The 11,757-nt window shown below is 38.4% G+C and overlaps 1 non-coding gene across 1 annotated transcript; it reads right to left on the bottom strand.

Annotated features, from left to right (window-relative positions):
- Positions 1–10,440: 10,440 nt before the first annotated feature.
- LOC119937797 lies at positions 10,441–10,578 on the bottom strand. The gene has a single exon (XR_005454216.1). It is a non-coding gene; the product is annotated as a small nucleolar RNA SNORA7 (small nucleolar RNA).
- Positions 10,579–11,757: the final 1,179 nt, after the last annotated feature.

The raw sequence follows: 11,757 nt of genomic DNA, 5'->3' as shown, positions 1-11,757 counted from the left end.
TCTTTCCATTGCAATCTCTGCTATTACTCTGCCTCCACCTCTCACCTGAACAGTCTGGGAAATTTGGTTTCCATACCCTGACTTGTGCCAAGCAAAGGCAGTACTTACATTTTGAATGATACACAACACAATGTAGAGAGAGGCAGATGGAAATGCAGCTTTTACTGCTTCTACTTTTGTGAGGGGCAACCTGCCCCAATTTTTGTTAATCAATCAATCAATAGTTCCTACTTTGTGCAGAGCACTGGACTACCAGCTTTGGAGAGTAAACCAGGAAAAAAAGACACATTCCCTGTTTTGTAATCCAGTGGTGGAAACATACAGTTACAGAGAGGAGGAAAGCAATGGAAAGATGATTTAATAGCACTACCACTCTGTAAATCTTTAGTTTTATCTGAAAGAATCTAAAACCACCCTGTTGACACATAATGTTAAAAGAACGATACATTACAATGTGCTTTTCTTTGTTTGCTTTAAATCTCTTAGTTTCAAGCCTCACCATGTGTCCCTTCATTCAGGTGTTGTAAGACATAGTGAACAAATATTCCATGTTCAACCTGGCTACTCTCTTCATAATTTTAAATCAATCAATCAGTCCATTTATTGAACACTTTGTCTGTGCACAGCACTGTACTAAGTGCTTGGGAGATTACAATATAACACAGTTGGTAGACACATCCCCTGCCCACAATGAATTTACAGTCTATGCCTAATAATATTATTATCAAATGCCAGCGAGTCATTTCCAATTCATGGTGACTCTATGAATATGTCTTCTCCAGAATGTCCTGCCTTCTGCCATAATCCATAATGTTGCTAACGGTTCTTCCATTATTGTTGTTATGGTTTCTATCCATCTAGCTGATGGTCTGCCTCTTCCATGTTTTTCCTGGACTTTTCCTAGCATTAGTGTCTTACTCATAGAAGTAGTCCTCCTGACAATGTGTCCAAAATATGCTAATCTAAGTCAAATCATTTAGAAGAGTTGGAGAAATTCCAGCTATTCTCCCATCATATTTTGATGAATTATCATTTATTTGTAGGCCAACTACCACAGGCTTTTACATGAATTGTAAATTCAAGTCTTTGGTATGGAACCTGATCCAGTGCTCTGAAGGAACACAGAATAATAACTCTTCTGCAACCCATCCCCTTACTCCCACCCTCTATCTCTCTCTTATTACTGCTACTGTTCTTTGGGGCTAATGGTTGGACAAGTATCAGTTAGTTTGATCATTTTAACTCTTGTGAAGAGGTTTCTCATAATCAAATATCCTTGTCACATTGATTTGATAGTTAAGAAAGTCAAACACACAAATGGAGTCCATCTAATAACAAATAAGACAGCTTTATAGGAATAAACACATTCTCAGGGTTTTTTTCTAGATTTTGGACTTTATGAGCTTTTACATAAAATTTTGAGGAGATCATTGCTCTGACTTTCCATGATGGGTGTTTTTAATTCAATATGGAATGTCTTAATCCTTTAATTTTTATATCCCATCACTGTAGATGGCACTACCATCCTTCCCGTCTCACAACCTCACAACCTTGGCATCGTCCTTGACTCCGGTCTCTCGTTCACCCCTCACATCCAATCCATCACCAAAAGCTGCCGGTTTCACCTCCACAACAACGCCAAACCGCTACCTTGATGGTTCATCCATCCTCTCCATCCAAACCGCTACCTTGCTGGTTCAATCTCTCATTTTATTCATTCATTCATTTAATCGTATTATGTCCCGACTGGATTACTGCATCAGCCTCCTCTCTTATCTCCCATCCTCCTGTCTCTCCCCACTTCAATCTATACTTCACTCGGCTTCCTGGATTATCTTTGTACAGAAACACTCTGGGCATGTTACTCCCCTCCTCAAAAATCTCTAGTGGCTGCCTGTCAACCTACGAATCGAGGAAAAACTCCTCACTTTTGAACAAATGACTATCCCCCAAATACTTATATTATGGCATGGCCAATGTCCACAATAGCTTACTTTCTATTTCAGAGTATTTATTTTTGTTCAATTCATTATGTTAAAAATTTCTTTTATGGCTTCATTTAGCGATTTCTCTTGAGTCTGATCCCTGACCTCTAGGCATGTAACCTTCCCGCTTATTCCCAAAATTGTGTCTCTGTAATTCCTGTGGAAGGTCTCTTGATTACAAAGCTATAGATACTGAACAAATCAAAGAAAAGAGCTATTTGAAAGCAGAACTTGGGAAGCGGCATTGCTTATTGGAAAGAGCACAGGCTTGGGAGTCAGAAGTCATGGGTTCTAATCCCACCTCAGCTACTTGTCTGCTGTGTGACCTTGGGCAAATCACTTAACTTCTCCGTGCCTCAGTCACCTTATCTGTAAAATGGGGATTAAAAGTGTGAGCCCTATGTGGAACAACCTGATTACCCTGTATTCATTCATTCATTCATTCATTCATTCAATCGTATTTATTGAGCGCTTACTGTGTGGAGAGCACTGTACTAGGCTTTTGGGAAGTATAAGTAGGCAACATATAGAGACGGTTCCTACCAACAACAGGCTCACAGTCTAGAAGGGGGAGACAGACAACAAAACAATACATGTAGACAGGTGTCAAAATCATCAGAACAAATAGAATTATAGCTATATGCACATCATTAATAAAATAAATAGAATAGTAAATATGTACAGGTAAAATGAATAGAGTAATAAATTTGTACAAATATACACAAGTGCTATGGGAAAGTGAAGGACATAGGGCTGGGGGGATGGGGAGGAGAGGAAAAAGGGGGCTTAGTCTAGGAAGGCCTCCTGGAGGAGGTGAGCTCTCAGTAAGGCTATGAAGGGAGGAAGAGAGCTAGTTTGGTGGATGTGTGGAGGGAGGGCATTCCAGGCCAGGGGAAGGACGTGGGCCAGGGGTCGATGGCGGGATAGGTGAGAATGAGGTACAGTGAGGTTAGTGGCAGTGGAGTGGAGGGTGCGGGCTGGGCTGTAGAAGGAGAGAAGGGAGGTGAGGTAGGAGGAGGAGAGGTAATGGAGAGCCTTGAAGCTGAGAGTGAGGAGTTTAGAACAGTGCTTGGCACATAGTAAGCGCTTAACAAATACCATTATTTAGAAAAGCAGCATGACTCAGTGGAAAGAGTATGGGCTTGGGTGTCAGAGGTTGTGGGTTATAATCCCACTCTGCCACTTGTCTGCTGTGTGACTTTGGGCAAGTCGCTAAACTTCTCTGTGCCTCAGTTCCCTCATCTGTAAAATGGGGATTAAGACTGTGAGCCCCATGTGGGACACTCTGATTACTTTGTATCCCCTCCAGCACTTAGAACAGTGCTTGGCACATAGTAAACACTTAACAAATGCCATTCCTCTTCTTCTTATTATTATTATGATTATGGGCAGCTTGCAGTGCAAACAGATATTTCTGTGGGAATGGTCAGAAAAAAAATAGGGGATTAGTGGGAATTACCATTTTAAAATGGTATAGAAAGCCATGGAAAATGGGATCAAGGAAGAAGGGAATGGATCCCCAGTGGAAGTAAGATTTGAAACACTTCTTTCTGCAGAGGAAAGAGGATTCACTGGAGAACTGAGGAGTCTTGATTAAGTCCAACTTTATACTGTCCCTGCAAGGAAGCATTCTTCTAGGTATTGCTATTGTGTTACTGAATCATTATAACACTCTTCAAATTTGTTTGGATTCTTTTTGCACACAAATTTAGAAGAAATGAATAACTATACAAAACATACGCACATTTCTATGTGCCTCCACATGCATACATAGATTTAACAGTTGTCATTTCCTTATTTAAAGTAGAAATGAGGTGATTTTAAATGATATTGTCTTTTATATGAATCTGACTTTCCAGCAGGCTATATTCATTTGGATGGGAGAAAAAAGTCTTTATATTTGCTTCAATATTTAACTACCTTGCCGATAACATTCCTAAATATAATATGCTCTCTCCATGGAAGAATTCCAATTTAGAAGAGAAATCAAGAAAAAAACCCCCACTAAATCCACTGGGTTACACATTAATAATCTATAAATTGAATTTTCTAGTTAGAATTGGTTCAAATCCCTAACCTGATAACACTTGAATTGGAAAACAGATGCTATCATATTTTCCCAGGCACAAATAGGCTCTCTAGAGGAGATACTTAAAATGACACAATTAAAGCATCACACAACCTTCATAAAATTAACTACATCATAAAATTCATAACAGTACCGGGAGTACAATTTCTTAGTCTATATACAATCATACTTTTAAAACAGCTGAAAGTTACACACACTGGCCAAACAATTAAAATAATAATCTAAATAATCATTTTAGCCATAATGTAAAAGAACAGCTATAAAAATATGTTTTTGTACCATCTTGATAAAATATAATCTATGTAAGACTTTTAAAGTATGAGTAATCTGCTCTAATAGAAGAAATCAGAAAATCTAAAAAAATAGTGGGATTTTGATTCTGCTAACGTTAGAAAAGCTTCATTGACTAAACTAAAAATGAGAGGATAAGCTGATTTACAAAAAAAGACAGGTTTTCATCTTTTAAAATGGATTGAATTTTATTCAATTACCTACTGCATGTATAAGTTTCTCTCAAAATTAATCTCTATCAAACATCAAAACAGTGATGTTAAACATCACTCCTCACTCAAGACGTATCAACTCTTGGCCTTACATATATTTGCTGCTGACAGGACTGTAGAAATTGTTTTTGTCTTGAAATTTTAGATACATTACTTTGCATGCCCAGGTCAAATCATACATTTCAGATAATTTTCAAAGGAATCATTCATACAATTTCCTTGTGGAACCTAATTTCAATGACAACCAATTTTTAAATTTAAGGCATAACATTTCTTCCAGAGATCCCTGAGGGATAAGGAAGGGTGCAGAAGTACAGTCAAGGAATTTTATTTCTTACAGCAATTGTTGTTTTAAAGTTCTGATTAGATGGCTTCTCTCATAGTTCTGAGTTTCAGAATAAGTAAGGATTTAACAGGAATGGGTTGTTTTTGCTCCTGGCACAAAGGGATTATCCTTTTTTTTAGTTTTCATTTTTGACCCTAAGAGTCAGAGTCAGAAAGAGTCAAAGAGTCAGAAAGAGTAAGAGGTTTTCTAAAAGACTTTTTCGTTTAGTTTTGTTTTGATAGATCCACCTGGGACCAAAATCAGTACACTACATAGCTAATTTTAAATTCCAATCTACTCTTACCGGAGACTACAGACATGCAGGCAGCAGTAAATAGTTTGTTGTCTACAAATCAGTCTTCCCTTATGCTCCAGGAGGCCAGTTTAAGTATGTATTTCAGAATTTACCATCATTTCCTCTCCTTCCACTCATCCTGTTGCCACCCTGAGTGATCTCAGGCCAAGTCTAACAGTTCTTCATTGGAAAGTCCAATGTAACTTCGTATGATTTTTCTTATTGTTGTTAATGACTGACTAGGTCCTCTTTCCTTTCTCATCCAGGCAGGACATTATGTATGTAGTGTCTTGCTAGTGAAAAGGGGATAAATCTTCATGGTGGTTGCAGTTATTTCTGCTTACAGAAAAGTTAGATCATTTCTTTTCTGCTTACAGAAAAGTTAGATAATTTCTTATCACTGCAGGGTCAAAACCTCTTAGAAGCAATGGTTTTCCTATTGTGAATAAAATATACACTGCTTATGACCTTTTTCACAAAAAGGCTATTTCAAAAGAATACTTCCAGTTGCTCTTTTAAAAAGACCTAATCAGTAAAACAGCAATAAAGCAAACAAAATTACATTTGGAAAAATGCATTGGTATGTCTTAGTAGCTCTGGGTCAAATGCGATATATAATATTTAGAGGACTTCTGTTTGGAAATAAAATATGATGAAAATGATCTTTAAAATTTCTGTATTCCTCTAAACCTCTGAAGAGGTTAGTTGTTTCATAAAGGAATTTCATATTTCCTGACTCTCCATTCTGAGCATGGCTCCTGGTTATTCAGGTTTAGGCTGGGAACTCAAGGTGAAAGGAATAATACACTAAAATAATCCAATATTATTTGGATTCCATATTGTTATAGTAATCATCCTATCTGTCACAGTAGCTACCACACAGCCATCGTGGAGGTTTGTGAAGAGATGGCATAGTGATATAACGACAGAGTTCTGAAGCATGCCTGAGGTGGGAAGCCAGTGAGTGATGTTGCTTCTGACTTGTTTTTATTTTGTGTATCACATATTTTTCCTTGTTCCTTATGTTGTTTGAATGTTTTAGGATTTCACTGCTCCCAATGGGACTGTATCCAATCTCCCACCTGCTCTACTTATATTTATAGACTGTGAGCCCCTTGAGGGACAATGTCTGTGTCTAAATCCCATCTGTTTACTCTTTCACAGCCCTAAATGCATTCTTCTGCAGAGTGAGGTTTTAATAAATTATATTACTACTACTACTATTGCTGCTAATATTACTATTTCTACTACTACTACTACCACTACCACCTCTAACTGTTAGCTTTTCTCCATTTCCCAGATCACTGTGACTCTGCATGAGAGAGAGAGAGAGAGAGAGAGAGAGAGAGAGAGAGAGAGAGAGAGAGAGTGAGAGAGAGAAAGAGAGTAGAGTTGTCAGTGGTTGGGAAGAAGCCAATGCTGTATACAACCTGCATACTAGAGAATCAGCAAGGCTCAGTTTAAAGAGCACGTGCTTGGGAGTCAGAGGCAATGGGTTCAAATCCCAGCTCTTCTGCTTGTCAGCTGTGACTTTGGGCAAGTCACTTCACTTCTCTGTGCCTCAGTTACCTCATCGGTAAAATGGGGATTAAGACTGTGAGCCCTATGTGGGACAACCTGATCACCTTGTATCTTATTACTAGGATAAGGACACAGGCTACCACTCTTCTGCTCAGGCTCCAGCAATGCCAAAACACTACCCAGTTGTCAAGAGACAGCAGATGGCTGTTGGGCTGATTTATCTTGGGGTATTGGGAATTAATCAGGAAAGAAGAGAAGGGATTTGATGAAGGTTATACTAAGGTGGGTGGAATGAGGGCACAGATCTGGGAGATTTGGAGTGGTGAATGAGGGGGTCTAGACTGGGGGAACAGGATGGACAAGGAATTTCAGATGGACAAGGTGCGAGCAGTAAGAAGGTGAGTTGGGGAGAAGTAGAAGGGTAAGAGCCAGAAAGAAATTTTGAAGAAAACTATTATGTAAGAGAGAGAAAAACTGGTGAGAGCCTGGAATCTATGGTAAGGACCTTGAGTTTGATGCAGCAGCCTATGGGCAAATTTTGGAAAATTTTGAAGACTGAAGAGATGTTTGCTGAGTGATGATTCAGGAAGATGTGTGTGTGTGTGTGTGTGTGTGTGTGTGTGTGTGTGTGTGTGGGAAATGCTTGAAGAATGATTAGGATTATTAGGTTCTACAATTGTTTGGATAATATAGCTGAGTGACAGTGAGGAGTTAAGGTTGAAACCAGTGTTGTGGGCTTCAGGGAGTTGTGGGCTTTAGGGACAGGGAAGAGGGTCATATTACCCCTAACATGAAACTAACTTAACACTAAGGACAGAGATCATCATGTTTGGTGAATTATCATAGATTAATCTTTTCAGAGGTGGTTTTACAAGGTGATGATTCCCTTATTCAAATCTACTAAAGTTTGGTTTGGGCATTCCTAGTGAAGAGAAAGAGGATAGGGGAGGAAACATGGTGCAATGGTGTCCTGCCCCCTCCATTACAGGAATATCTTCCCCTCTTGCCTCCCCAGAAATCACCCATACCCACAGTTTTTCTGGAACTTGAAGCCTGGATCCAGACGACTCTCCTCCCTTGCCACCACCAACCCTGCTCCCAAAAAAGAGGAAACTCATGAGGGTTTCTCATAGATTATCAAAGAAGCAGGATTCAGCCCCCTCCCTCTCCACTTTGCCTGACACTACGTATTTACCCCCAATTTTTTTCAACTTGGAAGCTTAGATCCTGAGCAAATGCTACTAGGTTCAGACACACCTTCCTGGTCACCTTTGAATAACAAAAGACAGAATTCAGACAATATATTCTACTTTCCCTGCCATTTGTTTATCAATGATCAAACTCTGTTTATAGCCACTTCTTCAAAAAGATGTTGAAATTTTACCAGGTTTGTAAGGGAGGGGAAACACCTCTCTCTCTTCCATTTCAAACTCTAGAAATTGCTTCCAAGCTGCTAATCCTCTTTCCTTCCTTCCTACTTACTTCCCCTTTCTTGCAGTTTCTGATATCTCTTTTTCCCAGAAGTTTTGTCTTGTCTACTGAAAGAGTTAAAGACTGGTAGACAGAAGACCTAGGAAACAGAGTGCCAGCTTCCATGAGAAGCAATATTTAGTGGTGCTGAGTGCCCATTTTACCCACCCTCCTGTGGGTCACTGGTAAAGACCTTCAAACCAATGTGATTCACTTTATGGATGAAGAGTAATCATCCAGCAGATTTGACCACCAATTAGATCCTGCCTGAGGGAACCAGTCAGAGGAGTGGAAGGGGAGGATTTTAAATCAATGGTTTAATTGGAAGAATGTGAAATACAAATGTTTCCCCATGGTCTTTTTATTTGTTAGGTTTGTCATAGATTAGCAAGCTGCAAACCTATTGTGTACACATATATAACATATATAGGAAAATTGGGAAGAAAGAAGACCTTAGGAAGGAGGCATGAAAATCCTTTACTGGGCTATACTAATCACATTAGCTTTGTTATGTAACACAAAATACTGGTATACTTTATTACTATGAAACAGAATATATTTTAATGTCAACAGCTTCTGCTATTTATAGAGTATGCTATCTTTCAAAAATTTAAAACAGAATAATGGTATTCCAAGGTAATAGTTTAGAATATTTCAGCTGAAAATAGAGTTTCTGCTTTAAAAGAGCTATTTTTATGAATGGTAGTTTATATATTAGTGAAGATAAGCTTTTCTAAAAATTTTAAGCAAAGAACAATGATGAATCTCTCTTAAGGGTGCAGTGTAGTCTTATAATTCTAAGTAAATCTCTAAATATAGTATAAATAATTTTATCTTTTGTATATTATTAGGCTTCGGAAATTTGCGATGCTACATATTCCTTATCAGAGTGAAAAATACTGCACTGTGCTGTTGCACATTGACATGTATCCAACTGTTCTACTACCACATCTTTTTTATGTGAATAGAAAGCCCTATAGCCCTTTCTGAAGTGGTTTAAAACTCATCCTAGATGACTTCATACACCTAAAAAATAGAAAATGTGTATCTACCCAGGAAGTAAGTGTCCTAGATCAGCTCAAGCAATGCATTTTTAAAAGTTTGCTTAAAACAGAGTGTGTCGATGGGCAGTATCAGTCCACATCTAAGCTTTAAAATATTCTTATTTCAGATCTGGAAATAATCTGTAAAGCCAGATGATTTGTACTAAGTATGATTTTTACTTTCCTTCATCGCGTTCATCATCATCTGCATTTTTATAGACAACACCAATCTCCCCACCTGTTCTGTTTATTAAAATTCAGAAATGTATAATGGCAAAAGAGTTGGTAGTTTGAACCAATAGTCGCATGCTATTTGAAAAAATCACCAAGTGGGCTGCCATACGACCAATTTTAGCTTGAAAAATACTATCCCAGTCAGGTAAATAAAATACATTAAAGTTTATCAACTCAAATACATAAAGTTTATCAATAAAGGCTCTGTGGGGTATTACAGACAAGAAAAAGGAGGCGGAAATTAAAAAAGAAATGACAAGGAGAAACAGGAATAACATATGCAGGAGGGGTAAGAAAAATAAAGTTGAAAAAAGAGGAAGAAAAGGAAGAGAGAGAGGAAGACATTAAAATATATTCTGTTTCATAGAAAAAATGAAGAATTAAGGGGGAAAGTTCATCATCATTGGCATTTACTAAGCACTATTTTTAAGCAAAGATTGGGAGTGGTGAATAGGAATAAAAGACATAATTCCTGCCCTGAAATAATAATGATATTTATTGATCTCCCAAAGTAGCTTTTAATTTTATGGGATTGACAAGTGGACATGAATTGGCAAAAAAAACAGTAGGTAAGAAATGCCACATAGCCATAAGTAAGATTTGCAAAGATAAATCCCTTTAGTGACAACATCTCTATGATGACAACAAGTTGACCAGATAGAGACATCACCCAGATGTTATGGAAGTAGGAGGATATATAATGCTGTAAAGCAGGATGAGAGATACATGATTGAGAGTTAGATGAAAAAAGGTTGCAGCTGAAATGATATGTGTGTGAAATCTACAAGGGAATGAGAATAGAGCAAAAGTAGAAGGCTGAAAAAAAATGAATGACAGAAACTCCTTGCCTTGTCGTACGTTGTTGAGTCATTTCTGACCCATATTGACTTCATGGCCTTCTTCCATGCAGTCAGCTTGAGCGTCCACCCTCGACTCTTTCCCATGTCACTGCTGTCCAGCATAAGTGAGTTTTTGACTTGTAGCAGATTGCCTTCCACTCACTAGCCACTGCCCAAGCTAGGAATGGAATGAGTATGCCTCTGCCTGATTCTCCCTCCCATAGCAGAGACTGATAGAGTACTGGAAACTCTCCAGGTGCAATCCTAAAATGGGAGAAACTACTTAACGTTAATAATAATGATAATAATAATAATAATGGTATTTGTTAAGCGCTTTCTATGGGCCAAGCATTGTACTGAGTGCTCAGGTGAATACAGCAAATCAGGGCCTACTACAAGCAAGCAGGCTCACTAATGCCAACCTACACATTATCCCTTGATCCTGCCTATCTCACCACCAACCTCTTGTCTGTACTCTCCCTCTTTCCTGTAACTCCCTACCCCTTCATACAACAGACCACCATTCTCTCCACCTTCCAGGCCTTATTATTATCACTTCTACTCTCAAAGGCCTTCCCTGTCTAAGCTCTCACTTCTCCTACTTCCTCTCCCTTCTACAGCTTTGACTCTGTACCCTTAAAGCACTTCATATTCATCCCACTCTAAATCCCATAGGACTTACATACATATCCATAATTTATTTATTTATATTAATGCCTGTCTCCCCCTCCAGACTGTAAGCTTCCTGTGGGTAGGAAATGTGTCCACCAACTCTGCTGTGCTGCACTCTTCCAAGTGCTTACTCAATAAATACTACTGATCAATAAAAATGATATATAGGAAAGGCTCACAACTTCAGAGAAGCCAGGGAAATCATTTGTCCCATCAATGGAGAGGTCCCTGGCTTCCGGTTCAACTTCTCAAGTGCCGTAGGATACCTGCATAATTGGCCAATCATTTCCATCTCTTCCAGTCCCTATTTCTACTTTTAGGAAAGGAAAGTAACAAAATTTGAAAAATGGTTTCATTTCTCTACCTTCATTCACAGTGGCAACTGTTTTGTTGCATTCTATCCAAAGGGCAGAAATCAAGGTACACTGTTTTAGTATAGGAACAAGAACCTTTCTGTTAATCGGTTGTTAACTTTATAGACCAATTTATGCCCACAGAGATTATAATTGAATAACCTTTCTGATACTTGTAAACTATTCAGACTGAGGATTTGTGCTTGTTTGTAGGTGGGCCTTTGGAAAACAGTTAGACCCATTGTCTCAGAACATAATAAAGAGATGAATGTCACAGCAGGTTTCACTTTATCCATTTAAAAGTTCTGAAACTCAGCACAATGAACTCAGGGAGAACTCTAAAGTTAACATTTGCTGCAATTCAGAAAGAGTCTACCATAAAGTCCTGGAGGAAGATTGTCTGAAGCCACAAGAACAAACCAGAACAA

The sequence above is a fragment of the Tachyglossus aculeatus genome, chromosome 1, assembly GCF_015852505.1.
Source record: "Tachyglossus aculeatus isolate mTacAcu1 chromosome 1, mTacAcu1.pri, whole genome shotgun sequence".
NCBI classification, from domain to species: Eukaryota; Metazoa; Chordata; class Mammalia; order Monotremata; family Tachyglossidae; genus Tachyglossus; species Tachyglossus aculeatus.
This window is presented reverse-complemented; position numbering and strand designations above follow the sequence as displayed.